General features: G+C 39.8%; 1 protein-coding gene across 1 annotated transcript in view; it reads right to left on the reverse strand.

Moving 5' to 3' along the window:
* MSR1 (macrophage scavenger receptor 1) overlaps nucleotides 1-22,015 on the reverse strand; it is a 77,009-nt gene extending 54,994 nt beyond the window's left edge. Inside the window, 1 exon segment of the mRNA XM_078148130.1 lies at nucleotides 21,933-22,015. The gene's annotated coding sequence lies outside the window, so the exon portion shown is untranslated.
* Nucleotides 22,016-23,342: the final 1,327 nt, after the last annotated feature.

Genomic DNA, 23,342 nt, shown 5'->3' on the forward strand with positions numbered 1-23,342 from the left:
TTCAAAGCTTCAAATCCAGAGACCTTTCCTTGCCCCCGGCTACTGGCTCAGACAAAACAGAAACCCTACTTTCTCTGGCTTCCCCTCCTTTCCTCCTTCATGACCAAACATCAAGGCACCCCATGAGCAGTGTGTAGATATCCAAGGTTTCTCAGAGTGACAGATACATTTCCTTTCCTCTCCGCTTCCTCTCAGATCTTTACTAATCTGTAAACAAACTTGGATGTGCCTGGGGAGGTAGAAATTTATTTGAGGCCAGGTCTGACTCAGGCCAGTCTGCTGGCTGAGGTTTGGGATTGAAATGAAACATGACACTCATAGACCATCCAGAGTTAACAAAAGAAGGTTTCCTTTACTTTAGTGTGGAAAGGATACTCAGCAAGGATACAGCATTGGCTCACAGTTTCTTTGCCATGGCAGTGTGCTGGTCAGAAGCATGTGCCAAGCTTAAGGAGCTAATGACTCCTCATGTGCTAGCTTTTGTACTTAGAGTGTCAGGTAGCTCCAACTCCTGGACCACTTCATGGTGGAGAAAGGTAATTTGGGGATCATTTAAGAAAAAACCCCTAGCTTCTTCTTTGGGGAATAGATGCTGTTCCTTTACCAACATGGAGACTGGAATGGGGAGTCACATTGTAAAGACAGTAACCTTTTGCTGTGCATCTAATCACACTGGGCTTGCACTTAGTTAATGTGGCTTAATGTTAAAACAGTAGGTATTCCTACAGCTAAAGCTGAGGGGAGCAGGATGCAAAGCAAGGTTATGTCTCCAGAAAGGTTCCCATATGGCTCATTACTTCCATTCCAACCCTTCCTTTTCCATCAGTCCTGGGGACTTCACTATCAGTGTTGCTGACTAATCTAAGCCAGAAGCACACAATTCCTAAATGCCGATAATCTCACTATTCACCTCACTTGGACCACCTACCTGCGTGGTTTCCTAAGAGCTCACCAGCTTTCCTAATGGTCTCATCCCCAGCAGCCTGAACTTTGCTGTTGGTAAAACTCAAAGACATCAAGTTCAATGCTTTCATTTCATGGAATAAGACAGAAAGGTGGAGTCCCACAGCTAGTAAGTGTCTCAGGCAACATTCAACTCCAGCACTTCCTGCCTCCTAGTTCAGCACCACCCACTATGCCATACCATCTCTCTTAGTTCCTTTCCTAAGCCACAACCTTTTGTCCTTCCAGCTCCCTTTCTGTCCTACACCTACCAAACTTTCCACAGACTGTCCCAAGCTGTCGAAGCTTAGAACTGTTCTAAGACTTTTGAAGCACTCTGTATTGGTGTTTATGTTGACCACTGACCTTTTAACCAATCCATATTTTTCCAGTCCATCTCTCCAACTTTGATTTCCTGTGCCTCCACACCCACCCATATCTAACTCTTTAGGATTTCATTTTCCATCTTTCTACAATCCCTAGACCTTCATGTCAGTAAGTCAACAAGCATTTGTTAAGCACCTACAGTGTGCCAAGCACTGTGCTAAGTACTGAGGATGCAAAGAAAAGAAAAATTAGTCCCCAGCCTCAAGAAGCTCTCAAAGGGACCTTCCACCATTCCTGATTAGTCAATAGCAACCCCTTGAAAGGAGAAATGATACAAAGGATGCCCTCAGAGAAATACATACAGAGAAAAAGATGGCCCAATCACACGTGAGTGAATGAATGAAAAAAACATTCATTATTACACACTCACCACATGCCAGGCACTATACTACATGCTGGTATGTGTGTAGGTGCTTGACAAATATTTGCTGACTATTGAACTAGCTAGCCCCTGAGGTCCCTTCAAGCCCTGAGTCTGTGTTGCTATCAGTTGGGCTGATTGTTCCTTGTTAGGGCTGGCTAATGTCCTGCACCTCAGACACCTGCCCTGTCCTCTACAAACAGCACTCAAGGTCAAGGAATCTCCCTACATGCCACATTGCAAATACATTTCTAGATGACTGGAGAGTGTCTGGGGAACTGGCTGGTCAAAGCAACTTACAAATATAAGCAAGCAAAACAGTCCTTGACCTTGAGGAGCTTATATTCTAATAAAGGACATTGTCTAAAAAGCAAGGGACAACCAGTGGACAGCCCCTATGCTCTGTTGGTATCTGTGCAATGTTGATAGACTGCGAAGGAAGCACTCAACATGTGGGGTGGAGTTGTGGGAGAACCTGGGAAAGAGTCTCACAAGATGAGCAGACATTGATGGCTTGTCATCTCCCCTCCTGGAGGGAAAACCCACCTTAACGAGATCACAGGTCCATTAGAGCACTGGCGTACCCCCAGGTCATCCTCACAATCTCTTCCTACTCCTTAACTGCTGAGGGTCCTTGGAAAAAATATGAAAATCGTATTGGTTCTAGCTACTACCAGCTTGTGGCATGGCACCTCAACTTAGCCTTGGCTCCTTGAATATTTAAGTAAATCTGTTATCTCCTCAAATGGAAACTCTTTCCTTTGGTGCAGATTGTAGCCCATGCAGATGCATATATCATCCCGTGTAATTCTTGCCTATGTCTTTTTTGTTTCAGCCAAACTGGGCTGTGGCATCACTGAACTAGTCAGTCAGTCAATGTTCTTGTTTGTCCTTTGTTCTCAAAGAGGACCATGGCATCAGGAAAATGACTAGCAAATGAATTGCCATGACTTAAAAGTGAATTGAATTTAAGTGAGGGAGGGCTGTGCAAAGTCACCAGGTTCATTTTCTCCTCCAGAGCCATCTGAGTCCAGTGGCAAGATATAAATCAGGATGACTAGAGATGGCCCCTGATGCAGTGGGAGACCTTTCTAAGTTAAGATCTTTCCCAGGTCTCAGTTTGACTGAGGGCTGGGACCTATTGTTGACCAATCAATAAGAGCCAGAGTGAGTTGGGTTTAAGTCATGGACCTTAAGAAAGAAATCTAGCCTGTAAGCCACAAGCTATCTTTCAAGGTTTCAGGGATCAAAATTTACATTCCTTTAGGCAGAGCACTGGCCTATGTAGACAGAGGGAGAGGATGGGGAGGGGAGGGGAGGAGAGGAGCTGCATTGCCCAACTGGAACTGGCCAGTTGGGTTCCCAGTGGGGCAGCCCGTACTACTCACAGGTTATTGTTTATCCTTCATTCTCAAAGAGGACCATAATGTCAGGCCCATCTCTGGGTCTTTAGCTGTAGCCCTTGTCAGCCTGCACTCCCTTGTCCCCTCTGGCTCTCAGAATCCCTAGCTTCCTTTAAAACTCAGCTGCAGCACCAGATTCTATAGGAGGCCTTTCCTCATCTCCTCAAGCTTTGCCTCTTCCAGAAAATGTCCTTGTATTTATTTTGCATAGATTGTGTGTGTGTGTGTGTGTGTGTGTGTGTGTCTGTGTGTTATTGCCCTTGATAAAGTAGAAACTCCTTGAAGGCTGGAACTTTTTTTCATTATTTTGTCTTTGTATTGTCAATGGCCGAACTCAGTGCTTAGCATAAGTAGGCATTTAATAAAGATTGGCTGATTGATAAGTGGACTTAAGTCCCTCCCCATTGTACTTCTAACCTTCCTGCCAGGCTTGTATCACACTTCACATACACTGACTCAGCCACATTGCAGTCCTCTTCATCCCCACACCCACATCACCTTCCTTCAATATTGAGCTCAGATGCAAGCTCCATCAGGCATCATCAACGGTACTTATCAAGACCCTGCTATATTCCAGTCACTGCTAAGTGTGGAGAATTCCAAGACCAAAATGAAACATTTCTACTCTCAAGAACCTTGACTTTCTGGGCACAAGAAAGGGCACACCAACTACATATAAATGAAGAAATACAAGGCCAAAAGCCTAGCTCCTTAGGGAGGGAGGCCCGTAGCACTTGAAGGGACCAGGAAAGCCTTCATGTAGAGCAAAGGTTCTTAATTTTTACTGCATCATGGTGCACTTTGGCTGTCTGATGAAACCCATGGCCCTTCTTAGAAGAATTTTTTTAAAAAAAGTAATTAAAAGAAATATTAAATTTTAGTTTGAGGTTAGTGAAAATGACGGCATGTATTTCCCATTTAATTTCATGAGCTCCTTGAAATTTATCTATCAACTCCTGGGTCCCTGGATCTCACTCAGATTGAATCCTTGGTGTCAAAAGTGACGCTTGAACAGGTTCTTGAAGGAAGTGAGGTATTCAATTCAGTGGAAGTGAGGAGAGAATGTGTTCCAAGTTTGGGGGAAGGGCTGTGCAAAGGACAAGAGATGGGAGACGGAGTACCCCAGGCACAGAAACACTTAATGGACAGTGACTAGGTTGCAGCAGTTCCTATGATCCAGGCACTATTGCCCGGGAATGTTCCAGATTGTTACAATCTACATGCTGAGGAATCAAAGAAAGGCAAGGTTCACATTCTACTGGAGAAGATAACGTGCTGATAATTATGCAAATGCCTCAAAACTTCAGAAGGGCTGCTTTGAAACTTAATCCACAAGACAGAGGCACCACAAGATAAAATCACATGAAATAACAGCAGAGAAATTGACTATTCAAAACTGCCAGTAACCCAACCTCAAACCCATTCCACACATTAGGTGCAGTGAGCTCCAGTGGCCATGCAGGATTGTGACACAGTCTCATTGCAGGGACCCTCCCTGCAATCCCACCAGAGACTCTGTCTGGGTCAGGGAAGGTATAAGGAAAATGGGAGAGAGGGGGAATGATGAGAGCCGTAGGCTAGAGGAGAAAGAATGTCTATGATGAATGGAAAGGGGGCTGGAAAGCCAATTGGGGCCAGCTTTCTGCTCCAGGGTTTTCTCTGCACAGAAGCACAGGGCCAGACAGACCATATACCCTGCAATGGAAGACGCTGAGGAGAAATAGCAGCCCAGCCCCAAGTGTATACATTGCAACAGAAGTAAGATAACTGCGCTTAATCCTAAAGCATCTGTGGGTCAAAGAACAAATCACTGAAGCTACAGATAATTCACCCAAGAAAATAACAAAAGTGAGGCAACATAACAAAGCTTTTGGGGGACACCAAAGGAGGTCATTCTTTAGGGAACAGTTAGATATCTAAACACTTTGTAATCAACAAAAGAAAGAATGGATCAATGAATTGGGTATGCAACTAAAAGCATAGAAGCTCAACAAACATAAATAACCCAATTAAACACAAAATGAGAAATTCTGTACACCAGAGAAGATATAAGCAAAAAGAAAACTCAGACGCACACAACATAAAACATTGAATTGAAAATTAAAACTAGAGCTGGATTTTTGAAAAAAAAAAAAGAGTAGATAAATCATTAGTTTACCTGATAAAAGAAAAAGAGAGAAAAACCAAATTGTCACCATCAGAAATGAAAAGAAGGAGGGTTCACAACAAATACAGAAATTGTTTTACTCAATTGTGTGCCAATAAAACTGATAAACATAAATGGAATGAATGAACATTTATAAAAATATAAAATGTTCAGATAAATGAAACAAGGAATAGATAATTTAAATAACTCAAAGAAACATAAATTGAACAAACCTTAAAAGAACTTCAAAAGGTTTCTCCAAAGTAGGGAAGAGGGTCTGTTTACAGACAGATTTATCAGTGAATTCTATCAAACATTCAACTACATTAATATCAACATCACATAAATCATTTGCTTTCCCTACACAAAGGAAAGAAGGGATCCTCCCAGATTCATTCACTGAGAAAACTATGATCCTGGTATCTAAACCATGGAGATGTGAAATCAAAGAAGAGAAGCTATAGATTAAGATCTGTACTGGCCATTTATGCAAAAATATCTATTTAAGTGCAGGAATACAGGGTTGGCTAAATATTAGGAAAACTTAAATATTATAGACCACATTTATAAGACAATAATAAAAATCACTATCATGCCAACAGCTGCAGAAAGAGAAAAAAAACCCTTTTTGACAAGATCCAGTGCCTGTTTCTTTTTGGTTTTGTTTTTTTATTGAAAACCATAAAGGAATAAATGGACCATCCCTTAATATGGTAAATAGTACCAATCTAAAACCAAGATCTGAATTTCTCTGTAATGGAGAAAAGCTAGAAGCTTTTCCAATAACCCCTTTGGGGAGAAAGCAAAAATGTCCATTGTCACCACCATTCTCTGATATGGTTCTACATATGTTAGCTATAGCAATAAGACAAAAAAAAGAAATTGAGGGAATAGGCAAAGGCAAAGAGGAAACAGAACATAACCTTTTACAGATAATATGATAGTTTCCTTGAAAGACTTTAGAGTTAACTAAAATTAACAGAAACTTTTAATGTTTGATAAAATAGGATATAAAACAAATCTGTATAAATTATCAATCTTTCTGTATATCCTTCCCCCCTCCCAAAAAAAGAATAGGGGAAGGAAAAGAGAAAATCCAATCAAGATAACTACACAATGTATAAAATGTTGGGAAGCCTAACCAACCAGGTAAATGAAATGCATCTTAAGTGTTTACTGTGTGCTAAGCACTGTCCTATGTACTGGTGATACAAATAAACTTAAGGTCCCTGAACTCGAGGGACTTACATTCCAAAAGGAAAAGACAATACATAAAGGAAAGCTGGGAAGATGGGAGGGGGCAGCATAGCTGGAAGTATTCAGGGAGTTCAGTAGATGCCTTAGCAAGATAAGACCAAACCTGAACTCTCAAAGCCTAGGTGATTGGTTGATAAGTTATTAATCTTAATCACCATGTCAGCAGACTTTTTCATCGCTAATACTCTATCAGGTTTTTCTTGGAAAGAGTCACTCCACGTGCCACCTCAGTAGCAGTTTGCCTGAGAAACTAACCACCTCTTCTTTTGGAGAACAGTAAGGAAGTGGTAGGCAAGGGGAAATGTCAGCAGGGAGCAGTGATAGAGTTGTAGATTACAGATGTGCAATCATGTAAAATGTATTTCTATGTTCATCATGTTGTGAAAGAAGAAATAGACCGAAAGAAAAAAAATCCACAAAAAAGTGAAAAACAGTATGCTTCCATCTACCTTTGGTCTCTATCAGTTCTTTCTCCAGATGTGAACAGCCATTTTCATCATAAATCCTTTGGAATTGTCTTGGATTTTTGTATTGCTGAGAACAGCTAAGTCATTCAGCGGATCATTCTACAATATTGCTGTTACTGTGTACAATGTTCTCCTGGTTCTGTTCACTTCACTTTGCATCAGTTCTTGTAAGTCTTTCCAAGTTTTTCTGACATCCTGTTCTTCATTTCTTATAGCTCAATAGTATTCCGTTATAATCATATACCATAACTTGTTTAGCTATTCCCCAACTGATGGGCTTCCTCTCCATTTCCAATTCTTGGCCACTACAAAAAGAGCTGCTATAAATGCCTTTGTACAAATAGCTCCTTTTCCTTTTTTAAAAAAAAAATCTGTTTTGGGATATGGACCTAGTACTGGTATTGCTGGGTCAAAAGGTATGCCCAGTTTTATAGCTCCTTGGGCATAGTTCCAAATCATTCTCCAGAACAGATGGATCAATTCACAACTCCACCAACAATGCATTAGTGTCACAATATTCCCACATCCTCTCAAATATTTATCATTGTCCTTTTCTATCATATTAGACAATCTAATAAGTATGAAGTGGTACCTCAGAGTTGTTTTAATTTGCATTTCTCTAATCAATGATTATTTAGAACATTTTTTTCATATGTCTATAGATAGTTTTGATTTCTTCATCTGAAAACTGCCTGTTTATATCCTTCTATCAATTATTGATTGGGGAATGAATTGTGTTCTTACAAATCTGACTCAGTTTTCTCTATATAATGTGCTTTTCTCTAACAACTACAAATATATCCTATAACCAATAATAACCCGATTGATATATAATGTACATTATAACAATACCAGTAATATATGAGAGGTTATTTGGTCCTAATAATACTAACAATACACAAGTAACTTAAACTTGATCCTATCCTACTTAATTCACTAAAATAGGCACTGATACCAATCAAATAATAATAAAATGAGTAAATGGTGATTAATTTTAATGGGAGGTATCAAATTATCATTACACAAGGAAAGAGGGAAAAGAATCATAAGCCCAATGAAAATATTTACACTAGCACTTAATATTAACATCTGGAAACAAAGCAGATGACTATCAGTTGCAAAATGGTTGAAAAAAATATGTTTTATTACAATGTAATTTTTTATGCCATAAAAATTATGAAAGGAAAAAGATTCACAGAAATCCAGAAGGATTTGTTCAAAATAATGTGGAATGACATGAGAAGAGAATCAAGAATAATTTATATGATGACTACAACATTGTGAACTCAAATATTGTGAAAGATTTCAGAAAGGTGATCCAGGTGATTATTCATCATGACTTCAGATGACTGCTAACATGGCACGTTTTAACCTCTTCACAGAGAGATGAGACACTAAGGGTGTAGAACGAGACATGCGTTTTCAGATGAGGTCAATGTGTGGATTCATTTTGTGTGACTACATTTATTTGTTACAAATAAGAGTTTTTTGGTGGTTTGAGGGTTTGGGGTATAGGGATAATGATAATGATACTAAGAAAAAGGAAGAAGAAACATAAGACTTGGCTGTGACTCATTTAAAAAAAACAAAACAAAACAAAGGAGAGCAGAAAGAAATTCTAAAAGGGCCACAGCTAAGCAGAGAAGTATCAGCACTGATACGTTTGATTTCAAATTGAAAGAGAGTAGTGCTTACTGAAAGTTCCCAGATTCTTGTTCATGTTCTTTGGATAGGGAAATGGTCATGTTTTTCAAACTCATAATAAAGAAAAGAGATGTTGGTCTGAGTTTCTGCCAGAATACTTTCTTGTTTTCCCAGCAGTTTTTGTCAAATACTGAGTTCTTGCTGCTATAGCTGGGACCTTTGGATTTATCAAAGCCAATATTAGTTTGCTTGGCCGCTTCTGCATTTTGTGTACCTAATCTATTCCATTAATCACTCACTCTGTTGCTTATCTAGCACCAAAATGTTTGGATGATTTCTGCTTGATAGTATAGGGTGAGATCTGGCAGTGCTAGGTTCCTCATCTTCATAGGTTTTTCCATTGTTTCCCTTTATATTCTTGACATTTTGTTCCAGAAAAATTCTTGAAATATAAAAGAAATAGATAATTTAAAAAATTAATCAATTCATCAGTCAACAAGCATTCACTGAGCAGGAAAAATATGTTGGGAACTATGGAAAATCCTCAAGTCACAAAGAGAAATGTGACATGGTGCCTGCTCATAAGCAGTTCACAATCCAGCCACAGGACACATGTATATATTTAGTTACATACACATTATATATAAAATTGACAGGAAATAATCGGGGTGGGAGAAAGAGAGAGAGAGAGAGAGAGAGAGAGAGAGAGAGAGAGAGAGAGAGAGAGAGAGAGAGAGAGAGAGAGAGAAACTCATAACTGGGGGGAAGACCAGAAATGACTTCATATAGAAAATGAGCCTTGAAGGAAACTGATGATTCTAAGGGATGGGGAGAAGGGAAGAACACATTCTACATCTGGGGCATGACCAAAGTACAGAGATTAGGCATTGAGTGTCGTGGACAGAGATCAGCAAATCAGTAAGATCATAGAGTCAGAAAAGGGTAATAATGCAGAGTAAGGACTGATAAGTAGGATGGGACCAGATTATGAAGGTCCTTGAAATCAAACCAGGGAATTTGCATTTTATCCCACAGGAAATAGGGAGCCATTGAAATATATTGAGTAGGAGAGTGAGGGGAAATCATCAGTACAAAAAATATTCTTTTAGCAGTGGTGTTGAAGATTGAATTGGAGTGGGGAGTCACTTGAGGTAGGGTGGGAAATTGGAAAGCCATCACAAGAGATTAAATCAGAGGTGATGAGGACCTGAACTAGGGTGATCCTGGTGAGTAGAGACAGATACAAGAGATGTTGTGGAGGGAAAATGACTAGAGCTGACACTGAATGTGTTGGGTGGGAGCCTGAGGAACCAAGGACAATGTGAGATGATGAGATCACTAGAAGAAAAAGCTGAGACAGGGAAAGTAAGGAAGAAGACCTAGGACAGATCCTGCTGTAAAATCAGCAGCTGTGGCACGGGCAACAGTCCAGAAAAGGAGACTGAGAAGAAAGAGGCATGCAGCTAAGAAGAGAACAATGCCATGAAAACCTAGAGAAGAGAGAATGACTAGGAGGAGAGGCTGGACTACATTTCAGATATCACAGAAGGGCGAGGACTGAGAATACGCCACAAGATGCAACAATTAGGACTTCAGATGAAATACCCAAATTCCTGGAACGTGAAATAGAGATCTTAAAACACAGTCTCAAAAAATGAAATTGCAGGGGCAGCTAGGTAGTGCAGTGGATAGAGCACCGGGCCTGGATTCAGCAGGACCTGAGTTCAAATCCAGCCTCAGACACATAACACTTACTAGCTATGTGACCCTGGTCAAGTCACTTAACTCCATTGCCTAGTCAAAAAAGAAAATGAAATTACACTGGATATAAAGGAAATAGTCAGTGGGAATAGAGACAAGCAACACTGGTTCCAGATGCATTTACAGAAGAACTGTAGCAAGCTTTTTATCATGAATGGATGTCATTCTAGAAAAAAAAATGAAAATGAAAAAGCCCTCCCTGATTCCACTTATGAGACAAATATAGCCCTAATACCTGAATTAGTGCAGGCTAAAGCAAGGAAAGGGGCAATCTCACTAATGGATATTAATCCAAACATTTTAAATAAAACTCTCTTCACAAGGCAGCAACGATGCTGCCCAAACATTATTCGCTAAGATCAAGTGGCATTTATACCAAGGATAAGAGAACAATTCAACATTGGGAAAACAATTAATATAATCAATTACATTCCAAACAGAAAGCAGCAACACTGGAAAAACAATTAACAGAATCAATCACATTCAATACCAAACCAAAAAAGCCCCACTGTGATTATATCAACAGCAACTGAAAGGCCTTTGAAAAGGCGTAAAAAAAAAGGTGAAGTTTTGAAATGGGTGGGAGAGGGTGCCCCATGTGGATTTCAGCCCTAGCTAAAGGTATGCAGGGATGTAAGAGACTTTGACACGTAAAACAGGGGCCTAAAGATGCTGGGAGGCTTAAATGCCTCAATTGCATATGATAAAGCCAGTAAGACAAATGGCCTTATCTCTAGCCACTCACTTCTATAGGATTCTCATAGGTGGATTTGAGTGGAGATCATCACCATCACCATCATCATCATCATCATCATCATCATCATTATCATCACAATAAAAATAACAATAGCTAACATTCATATAGGACTTAGTATGTGGCTGGGTGCTATTATTTTCCCCATTTTTCAGATGAAAAAACTGAGGCAAGGGGGTGTTAAGTGACTTGCCCACAGTCACACAGCTACTAAGTGTCTGAGTCTGGATTTGAACTCCTGACTCCAAGTCCGGTGCTCTATGCCTCAATGGTGCCACCTAGCTGCCACTACTTCAATTCAAGGTAAGGTGGGGCAGGTGATTGAAAAAAGAGGGTTTGGGGCCAGAAAAGATTTGTAAAATTGGAAAGTAAGCCCTATCCCATCTCCTGCCCAGAGGCAACAAACGAGTCCACATCTGAGGCTTCTGCTGATCCTTCCCACCATCAGACAGCCCTGGTCTAGCAGCAGTGCCACTGACCTGCCAGAGACCGTCCAGCAGCTACTGCCTAGAAGCAGAGCAGCTTGCCCGGTCCTGGCCAGCACAGACTGCTCAGCAGCTCACCCATCTCCAGCCACTGGACTAGAGGACCAGTCTGGCAGCACAGCCTGTGAAGGAACCAGCACAGACACTCATGAAGTGGCCAGTAGCAGATGGACTTATCCAGCCAAGGTACTACTCCTAGAAGGAGACAGCCCAGCTGAGCAGACAGTCTGTCAGAGACACAATTTCTTGCAAAAAAAAAAAAACACCAAAGCAGTCCAACCGAACAGTCAGCAGTTTGTCTATCACCCAGTAGCCCCTCAAATGAATGTCAGAAGGACTGTGCGCAGAGAGAAAAGACATCAAAATGCTACTGTTCCATAGCTCTGACTTCCCTTAGCCATATTTCTTCCTACACCACCAAAGTACAAATAATTTGTACTTCCAATTTATGGCCAGTCTTCCTCCCTCCTGGACTCTGGTTGTTTGTATGAGAAAGCGTGTCCCTGTTTTTAGAGGAAAGTTGGTGTAACTACTGTTCTTAAGATGAGCATCTTTACTAGAGAATTTAAGTGCACTGGCTGGTTGTTATAAGGAAGGACACTGGGGGTTGGTTGGGGTTTGTGATCTATGGTTGAGATGAATGGCCACCCACAGGGTTACCCCTAGAACCCTAAAAATTATAGCAGTATCCCCTCTGTTTCTGGGGACATAACCTGCCAGCAGCAGCAAGTTGGACAAGTGAGCCCTGCAGGGATTATCACGTTAATGTGATTTTTAAAAAGAAAATTATCTAAAACCAAAAGGTAGCATTATTTCCAGTGGGAAATGCTAGAAACTTTTCCCAAGTAACCTACGAGCAAAGTAAAGATGATCCCATTATTCTTTGACATAGTTTTAGAAATGCAAGTGGCAGCCATGAGAAAAGAAAAAGAAATCACAAGCATAAACATTGTCTAAGAGGAGAAACAATTATCCCTATTTGCTGAGGACATGAAGATTTATGGAGAAAACTGCAGAGAATCAACAAAGAAACTAATTGAGATCATCAGTACACAAAATAAGTCCAGAGAATTGCTAGCATTTCTATACATCCAAATATTCCAGTGGATTTACGATCTCATTGCTGCAAGAGGTCCCCTTCAGTGATGCCCAGTGAAGTCCATCCAATCCTGCCCATCCTGTGTGACTCTTTTCCATGCCTCTCCCTACCCCATAAGTTTACCACTGAGAGTCCACCCAAAGTACTAAAGGTCTTTCTCTCTTTCTCCCACTGCTAAATGGGTACCACTCATGCACTCTGGGTGTCCATCTGTCTCTCCTCATTATTGCCACATGACCAACCCATCTTCTTCTCTTACAACAGATGACTGATGGAATCTCAAACTCCTACTCTTCAAAGTTGCTGAATGGTTACACAGCAGAGCCTGCTCACACCTACCGCCTGACTTTCTACTGCCTTTTGTGATTATTTGGAGGTGGTCTCATCACCATACAGAAACACTTGTAGGATGTTCCTATGAAATAGGAGAATATTTGCTTTCATAAGAAGCTGAGGATGTAGAAGAGCTTTGCCATTCCCAAAGACAGTCCAGCCCACTCCCCTCTTGGCCAATTCCAGGCTCCACCACTTATCCATCTGCACTACCTGCCCAAGATAGACAGATGGATAACCAAGCTCTACAAAGGTTCCTTCCAAGTACATGTTGAAATCTGGGCAATAAGCATTCAATGCATTTTTACATAGAAATAATAAAATTCAGGAGAAAATAACTAAAAGGGAAATCCCATTTGAAATAACTATAAATGCGCAAATGTTTGGAAATCAATTTACCAAGGCACACTCAAGCTATATAATTATGAAACATTCTTTATTTTTGTTTTAAGTAGAAGGATCAATTTGCTAATGATTGGGGCATACTAATATAGTAAATACAATGCTATCATGTAAATTAATTTACTGATTTCATGAGATATCAATCAAACTACTGAGGGCATACTCCATAGTCCTAAAAAATCAATAACAAAATGCATATAGAAGGAAAAAAAATCTAGATCTCATGAGAAATGATGAAAAATCAGGTTATATTATAAAGTAGTAATCACCTAAGCTATTTGTTACTAGTTTAAAAAATAGACAATAAATCACTAGAACAGACTACATAAGGAAGAATCATTGAATTTCATAAACCATATTTGTTAAACTCAAAATCATAATTATCAAGGTGAGAAATTCCTAATTTAGCAAGACCTGCTGAAAACAATGGGAAGCAGATTGACATAAATTAGGTATAGACAAATATTTTATACCACACATGCTCAAAATGGATATTTGATATAAATATTAAGGGTCACAGTATTAATAAAAGAAAATTAGAAGAAAATCAAATCAGGAACCTTCACAGTTATGGCTTGGGGTAGAGTTGTTTAGCAAATGAGAAAAGGCCATATAAAAATTAGAATCTAATTGCAATAATGAGCTTGCAGAAATGCAGAGGAAAAACCAAAGCAAGCTGCTCGAATGAGGAAACAATGCATCAAATGTTACTTCCATATCCTGATTTCTCTAGCTTCCTTCAAGTGCCAACTACAATTGTCCCCTCTAGAAGAAGCCTTTCCCAGTCCTCCTCAATACTATTACCTTCCTTCTGTGATAGTCTCCAATCTGTCCTCTCTCTAGTTTGTGTTAAGGAAACAACAGACGCGAGCTTGAAAAGACTTTGAGAGACAGCGAAGGACAGAAGGATCTGGTGCGCTGTGGTCCGCGGGGTAAACAAAAAGTCGGACACAACTGAATGACTGTGTCATAGTTTGTCCGGACACACTTGTTTGAAAGTCCTCTTCTCCATTACACTGTGAGTTCCTTGAAGGTACAGATTGTTTTTGTCTTTCTTTGCATCGCCAGGGCTTTAACACAGTGCCTGACCCGTAGTAAGTGCTTAATACACGCTTCTTGACTTGTCTTAATAAAGTTTTGACATGTGAGATATGTAGCGAAAGAACACAAATATATGAGACCAAGAGACACTCTCCAATGGATAAGAGGTCACAGGAGATGAGCAAATGGTTTTCAGGGGAACTACAATCTGTTAACAGCCATGAAAAGATGACTCTAAATCAGTAATAATAAGAGAAGTGCAAATCAAAACATTAAGATTGTAGCTTATGCCCCCAGATTGGCAAAGATAATACAAGATGGAGTGCCTATGGTAGGACAGGTACACAAATACATTATTGGTAGAGTTGTGAATTAGTCTAGCCATGCTGGAAAGCACTTTGGAATTATGAATTTAAAAAACAATAATTTAATTGGTAGCACAATGGATAGGGCACCGGTCCTGGAATCAGAAAGACTTGATTCAAATCCAGCCTCAAATCCATCTTAACTGTGTAATCCTGGCAAATTGCTTAATAGCTCCTTGCCTCAGTTTCTTCAACTGTAAAATGGGGATAATAATGCTATCTACTTCTCAAGGTTGTTTGGAAGATCAAATGAAACAATATTTGTTTAAAAACAAGAAGAAAAACTTAGCTTAGCACATAGCAGGCATTATATAAACGGTTATTCCCTTGTCCTCTCTGATCCAGAGATCCCAGTGCTTGGCATATACCCCCAAGATGGTTTCTCATAACAAAAATGAAACATGGAAATAAGGCAGATAGACATCAATTGGGGAGTGACCAAACAAATGAAGGTAAAGGGATATAATGTAATGTTATTGTGTCATTAGAAACAATGTATCACATGAGTTGACAAAAATATGAGAAGACTTGTATGAACAGATGTAAAGTGAGGTGAGGAGGACCAGGAAAGAATCTACTAAATGACTACAATAATATGAATAGGAAGCAGAAAATAATTAAAATGAGCACTGTTTAATTAGGACAAAGTTGGTCCTCATGTTAAAGAGAGGCAGGTTGGTGTTATAAATAGAGTCATGAATGTGACAGTGGAAAGATATGTATTCATATCCCACCTCAGATACTTACTAGCTCTATGGTCCTGTTAGTCACAACCACTTGGCCTCAGTTTCCTCATCTGTAAAATGGATACAGTATCAGGCCCTACCATCACAGTGTCTTATGAGGATCAAATGATATTATCTAAGTAAAGGTTTTTACCAGTCTTAACAAGCTATATAAAAGTTAGTTACTGTTACTGCTGCTGCTACTGCTCCTACTACTACCATTCCTCTTATCATTGTCACTATCATCACTGTTGCTGTTGTCCCTAGAAAATAGACATGATTCTCACTTTTCATTGAAGAAATGAAGAACTATAGGTGTGGAATACTGTATATACTATCAGACTTGGCTAATATATTAGCTAATTTTGTGAAACTTTTCTTCCCATTTCATTATTATTCTCTGTTACATAGGATGGCTCACTGGGTAGGAGAGGTTCTCTGAACTTGTTTCTAAATGAAGATAATGGTTAAATATATATGTGTGTGTATATGTGTGTGTGTGTGTGTGTGCATGTGTGTGTAACAACAAGTAGAAAAGTAAAAAAAACATGACAAGCAATGGGAAGGACATTCATTGATCATATTAATACAATAAAAGTGATTAACTTAAATGAACTTGGAGATTTCATGCTATACAAAAGTACCAAGGAAATACAGAACTTTACAAACCAAAACCAAATCTTTGAAGGAATAGAAATGTCTGGAATCTCAGAGGAAATAATGTAAAGGAGGAAAAGAGGATTGAAGAGATTTGTACTTCCAGCTTTCACATTATATCTTAAGGCAGAAATCATCACAATTTTTTGGTACTGATTGAGAAACAGAAAAGATCAATGAAACAGACCAGGCAAGGAAGAATCAGGAAAAATTAAATTCGATAGCCCAGGGTTCAAAAAGTCTAAAAACATAAAGTGTTTGGGGGAAGGACTCCCTGTTTGTCAAGAACTTACAGGAGAAGTAGAAAGCCATTTGAAGAACTTTTCATTTAACTAGTATCTCACATCATATCATACCACCACCTTACAATGGATACTCAACTTTACTAAAGTTACAAGAGAATGAGACTGGTTGTCTTTCACCACTCTGGTTGGGGAATAATTCTTAACCAAACAAAGATTAGAGGAGACCATAAAAGAGGAAACAAGTATTTTAGTTGCACCAAATTGGAAAGCTTCACATGAACAAAACCACTGTAGCTTGGATGAAACAGCACAGTGCCAGGGGCAGCCTGGGGTGTTAGAAGGAATGCTAGGTCTGGAATCAGAGGCTCTGAGTGCCTAAGGCCAGGTTGGTGACTGACTCAATCAGGAAGCAGATTTGAGTGCCTACTGTATGCAATGGATTGTAAGAGGTGTTGAGGATATAGGTGGGTGTGCTGGGTATGCTGAGCAACATCCGAATGCAGGAGCACACTGGAGCAGCTATAACTGGCTCTCAAGAACTAATTGGGAAATTCCTGTGTGACCTGAGAAATCAGCAAATGTTACAAATCAAGGCTTAACTGCTTGGTTTATTGATTGTCTAAACTTAAGGAAGTGACAGAGAAAACTTTAATAATGCATATTCAACTTCAAAGTGTGAGCCGGGTACAGTTAGCAGCATACTGATGCCCTTATGTCCCACACACACACACACATATGTCTCACATGCACACACATGCAAAAAGAGTGTGTTGCATTTTGTTTGCATTTTAAAAGTAAAATTTAGTTATTAATTTAAAAATAAGTTTACCTCAGTTTTGGTTTCTTTAGTTCAATGAATGAAATAAAGTTCTTTATGATTAAGTCTTCAATAAATGTCTTTAAAAACATTTTTAAAAATAAAACATCCTGGATGCATGTTCTAATGATGTGGGCTGTGTGTTAGCAGAACTAATTATAAATGAGAGATTTTGAGACAAAAAGGAAACAGTCCTTTATCTCCAGGAGCTGACATTCCACTAGGGGAAATGATATGAACAGAATAATAATTGCAATAATAGCCACCATTATTGTTTAAATTACAAATTAACAACTAGCATCTATTATTATTACTGTAAATTAGCTTTCATGATGTACAAAGCAATTTATCAATATTACCTCATTTGATCCTCATAGGTGCTATTATTATCCCCATTTTACAGATGAGGAAACTGAGACGGAGGTAAAGTGATTTGCCTAGTGGCACCCAGCTATGAAATGTCTGAGTCAGGATTTGCCCCAGGTTTTCTTGACTCTTTGACTGGTGTTCTGTCTGCTATACCACCCAGCTGCCCCCATTGTGTGTAAATATCTTGTCATAGTTAAAAGAGGTAAAGATGAATACAGTGGTATGGAGAAGCATGGAAAGATCTCTACGAACTGATGCAGAGCCAAGAAAACAAAAATGACAATAATGGAAATGGAATGAACAGCTACAAGCCAAAAAATCGAAAGGAAATGTAACAAATTTATAAAGGTCCTTGTTGTTCAGTCATTTCCCATTCTTCATGACCCCGTTTTGGGGTTTTCTTGGCAAAGATAGCAGAGTGGTTTGCCATTTCCTTCTGCAGCTCATTTTACAGGTGAAGAAACTGAGGCAAACAGGGTTAAGTGACTTGCCCAGAGTCACACAGCTAGTAAGTGTCTGAGGCCAGATTTGAACTTAAACCCTACTGACTCCAGGCCTGCAACTCCATACCCTGCAAAACCTAACTATCCTTATAAAGATCTAGCAGGATTCAGATGAAGACATATGAGAAGATACCCCCCAATCCACCCCTCTGTGGAAGGGGGAGGTCCACAGGGGTTACACACTGCACAGGTTTTTCAATGTATGGATTGTTTATGTTGATTTTTGTCCTCATTAGAAATACTATTTGTTATATGAGATGGCTCTTTTAATTTTTAAATTTATTGTATTTTTAATCTATGAGACAAAACAAGCATTTCCATAACACAGCATAATAAAAAAAAAAGATGATTGCGCATGAAACCGCAGATCTATTATATACAACTTGTCACTCCTTTGGGGCAATTATGGTGATGCAAGAAATAGAAAATACCAATAAAAACTTATTAAAAAGAAATGTACAAAACATTTGACCTTGAGCAAGTCATTTTAGCTCTTTGTGCCTAAGTGTCTTCCTCTGTCAGTGAAGATGCTGAATTAAATGACCCTGAATATTCCTTCTACTTCTAAGTCTACGATTCTCTGATCTTAAGGGAAAGTACTCATCTTAACATCAAATCTCTCTGATAAAGGTCTGAGTTCCAAATTATACAGACAATTAACACAGATCCATAAGATTCTCCAAGACATCAGTGGTCAGAAGAGACAGTTTTAGGAGGAATTGAAAATCATTAAAAGGTGTATGAAATATTATTCTAAATCATTAATTGTAAGAGAAATATACATCACAATCATAAGGTTTTAACTAATATTCAGTAAATTGATAAAGATGAAAAGGGATTTAAAGGGTCAATGCTATAGCGGCTTGACTGCACAGACATGCTGCTGGCAGAGCTGTGAACTGGTCTAACCATTTTAGAAAGCATATCGGAGGGGGCAGCTACATGCAGCAGTGGTTAGAGTACTGGCCCTGGAGTCAGAAGGACCTGAGTCCAAATCCAGCCTCAGACACTTGACACTTACTACCTGCATGACCCTGGGCAAGTCACTTAACCCCATTGCCTAGCAAAAACAAAAAGGAAAAAATGAAAGCATTTCAGAAACATACAAAGAAAGTAATGAATATTTTCATACTCCTTAAATCCAGAGATCTGAATGATAGCCACGTATTTTGAGTAAGTCCAAGAGAAAAAGAAAAGTTTCAGACGCATCAAACTTTGCAGAACACTCTTTTGGAATAGCAAAGAATTGGTAAGAATGTAGGTGCCCATAAATAGGAGAATGACTTTTAAAGAAAAAGTGTCCTATGAATATAATGAAATCTTATTAAGCAGTGAAAAAAAATGACTAAGAAGAATTTAGAGAAGATCTATATAAACTGATACAGGGAAGTAAGGGAAAATAGAGATCCAAATAACACCAGCACTACACTAGTATAAATGGAGAGAACAGAAACCCCCGAACTGAATTGTATATGATGGTAGCACCCACATATGTGAGCCATTTCTAAAAATTAAAAGGAAGTAATCCCTGCCCGTAAAGGTGATACTTCCAGAGTTAAGCAAATTCAAAGAGGCACAAAGTAATTTCAAAAAAGGCCTACATACTAATAATATGGGAGGTTGGGTGAAGCCCAGGTAGGAGGCCTCTCCAGAGCTAGGCTTGAAGGCCGAGGACTCTGGCCTTCTGGGAGATAGATAATTAGTCTAGGTTTAGCTATTTTTTTTTTTACAGATGCAGTGAGAGGGGTTCAGGGAGAGTAAAGAGCTGATCCCAGGCTAGGAAGAGAGTGGTATATGGAAGATGGGGAATTTAACACTGGCTTTCTGACTCCCAATCCAGAGCTTATTCCACAGTACTACATGTCACTGAGACAGCCTATCTTAAGCCCCTTAGCCACAAACTATTGGAGTCTCTTTAGTAGAAACTTTCCTCTTTGCAGGGCTCTCCCTATGCAAGTGCTTCCCTGCTCCCACAAGTCCTCCTACCAGGGTGGAAAGGCCTGGAAGGTAAGAGCCCCTTTGCTAAGTGACTGTTGGCCAACTGAGGACCAGTTGAGTTATGTTCAGAGATGCTCAGCCCTGGATGATGAAGACTCATAGAGAGGGGAGTCAGACCCACTACAGGAAGGAGGTATTGAACAATTCATTTAATTAGAAAATCCTATGGGCTTTTGAAATACCCACTTTGTGTCAGAGGTGAAAAACAGAAGACTTCCTGCTTTCAAGGAGTGTTCCCTCTACTGGGGAGCTGTGACATGGAAGCAAGCCAGGAACCCTAGAAATGGCAGAGCCACCCTTTGGATCCAAAGCTTTTGAATCCAAGTTCAGTCCTTCATCTCGAAGTTCAGACCCTCATCCCCCAGTTCATCTTCCTTCCGCAAGCTCAGTACTTCCCTCTTTCATTTCAGACCATCATTCTCCAAGGTCAGGCCCTCATCCCTAAGTTCATTCCTTCATCCCTGAATCCAGTCTTCCTCTTCCACTACACTGAGTTTCCCAGGCTGTGTTCCCAAAATGCACCTTTCCTGCCTTCAGTCATATTGCAAATCTCCCAATGACCACTTCATGTAGTTTACCCTGGGTATTTTTTTTTAAGTTTTCATTGTCAAATACTTAAGGAAAGTTTTAGAAAATAGGAACAATGAAGCCCAAGCAAAAAGACATAGTCCTTCCTTACCCACAAAATATTGTTTCCTTCATTCAGTGGTTTAACAACAACAGCAGAAAAAAAAAACCTGCTTGAGGAAATGAGTGATAATCTAAGTGAATCTATGTGGGGGGGTTGCCCTACTTTGTAGTTCTTAAAGCCTCATTGAGAAACAAAAGCTGTACCTAATATAGAGTCAATGGGTATGTCCCTGGTCATTCCCAATGTAACTAATGGGGATATTTTGAACAAGTATGATAACACTGGGGCATCAGCCTTTGGAAAACAGTTATATGTGAAGAAAGAAATCCAGTCAACAGCTACTCTTTGGCTAGAAAGCTGGAAGTAGATGTGTGCTAGTAAATGTTTAACAACTGGCTCTCTGGGAAAAAAATGACCATATGACACACTTTTAAGTTGATTCTACATCATTAACATTTCTCCATCATTTTCCTAATTCTAGACAACCAGCAGAACAATAAATCAAGCCCTGGTTTGTAATACTTGCTGATTTCCATGGTATAAATGCTCACACTAAAAATATAACAATCAGCTCTGGAATTGATAAGAGCCAGCTCCAGCATGCCCCTGCTATGGTAGAACCTTAGAGATGCCAACATAGACAGGTTCCTAAGTTCAGGAAGAACCTCAATGTTTGCTCAATTGAATTAAATACATTCCCCACTGGCATACTTTCTATCTTGCAAAAATTTGTTTTGTCTTTCTTGATAGAAACAGGAGAGATAGCATGATATAATGCATAGGACTCTGGACTTGGAAGTATGAAGGTCTGAGTTCAAATCCTGCCTCAGACTCTGACCAGATTTGTCACCCTGAGGCAATCCCTTCACTCTCTGTGCCTCAGGTTGGATTTAACACCCCTAATTTTTCCTTCAGCTGCAAATCTTTGATCCTAGAGCCTAAAACACAAAGTACACAACTAGTTATAGCACAACATGAAGTAGCAACTTATTTCATGTGATTCAATATTTATTGTCAGGAATTGAGACTGAGGACACCAAACAAAAGTATCCCTCCATTCTGCTGGACCTATCACATGTAATCCATCTGTGCACACAGCAGCCCTGCCTAAACGCATAGAGAAAGCCAGTGAAGGTTTACCTGTTTGGAAGCGTGTCCCAAAGGTCCCTCCTCAGATGAGTCCTCTATTTTCTCCTTAATAATGAAACTCAGCATCTCAGCCTCATCCCTTTCAGCTGGAGACGTGTGACGAACAGAAGCGACACGCGTAGCCTGATTAGCGGAGGTCTGCTGACACACAGGGAAATTTCAGAGCAGAATTTCTCAATCGTGCACTTACCCAAGGGCCAAGACAGAAAATCAAAGTTGAACAAATCTGACTCCTGCCTCCTTCTGTCCTGGGCATGGACTGTTTCTTTATGGTGGAAGGTGACTTCTGAAGCCTGGCTCTCTCCTTGAATTTGTCAGAATGATGATGCCCACCTTACCCCACTGCTTGCCTCCAAGGTAGGCAAAGGCTAGAAAGAGAAGAGGAAGGTAAGTTTTATCCGAGTGGCACTTAAGATCACTCAGTAACACCTAAATTTGCCCATGCTCACCCATATCCATTGATCTGCCCACCCACCTATCCATCCATCCATCCTTCTACCTACCCACCCATTTACCCATCTATCCATCTACCTATTCATTCACCCACCCACCCTTCCATCCATTCATCTATTTACCCATCTACCCACCCATCTGCTCACCTATCCATCCACCCAATAATTCTTTTTAAACTATGGTTTCTATGCAAACTTTCTATGCAAAGTTTGTAATGGGGAGAGATTTAGTGTTTAGAGAAAATAGTCCTTCATGAAGCTGAGAGTCTCATAGAGCAAGGTTCTTAATGTTTTTTGTCATGGACCCCTTTGATAATTGAGTGAAACCTTTGGATTCCTTTCTAGCCTCATGTTTTTAAATGCATTAAAAATATGTAGAATTACAGAGAGAAAGAATTACATTGAAATAGTTATCAAAATGTAATTTTTAAATTCCCTGAAAGTTTAAAAAACTCTACCATAAATGGCTTGCATATACACACACATATGTAACTAACGTGACTACAGCACACCATTGGAAGGAGGCAGCAGATGTACTCTGTGGAACCAGAGGAGACAGGTTGCTACCCGGAAGGCTTCCTGGAGAAAGCTGGCCTTTAAATGATTGAGAGAGTGAGGAGGCCATGAAAAGGTGTTTCCTATGTGGGGAGCAGTAGGAGTCAATGCCCCATTACCATTGCCATCATTGGAATAATTCTCATGTTTGTCATCAGCATTACCACATACACGTTCACCAGGCTGACCTTCCCCCAGGAACACAGGATTCCATGCATACCCGGGTTGTGCCAGAAGCCAGTAAGCTCCTGTGCTCTCTCTCCACCACCAGAGCCAGGTTGTACCTCACATGGACTCCGGGTACGTCTGTGCTAGTTCCAAAGCACTAAAGCTATGAAAAGCTGACTAACTTGATTCTAGGGGCTACCCTTGGTCACTGGGAGCCAAAAATGTA

The sequence above is a fragment of the Phascolarctos cinereus genome, unplaced genomic scaffold (assembly GCF_003287225.1).
Source record: "Phascolarctos cinereus isolate Bilbo 61053 unplaced genomic scaffold, phaCin_HiC Scaffold_9;HRSCAF=440, whole genome shotgun sequence".
Classification (NCBI taxonomy): Eukaryota; Metazoa; Chordata; class Mammalia; order Diprotodontia; family Phascolarctidae; genus Phascolarctos; species Phascolarctos cinereus.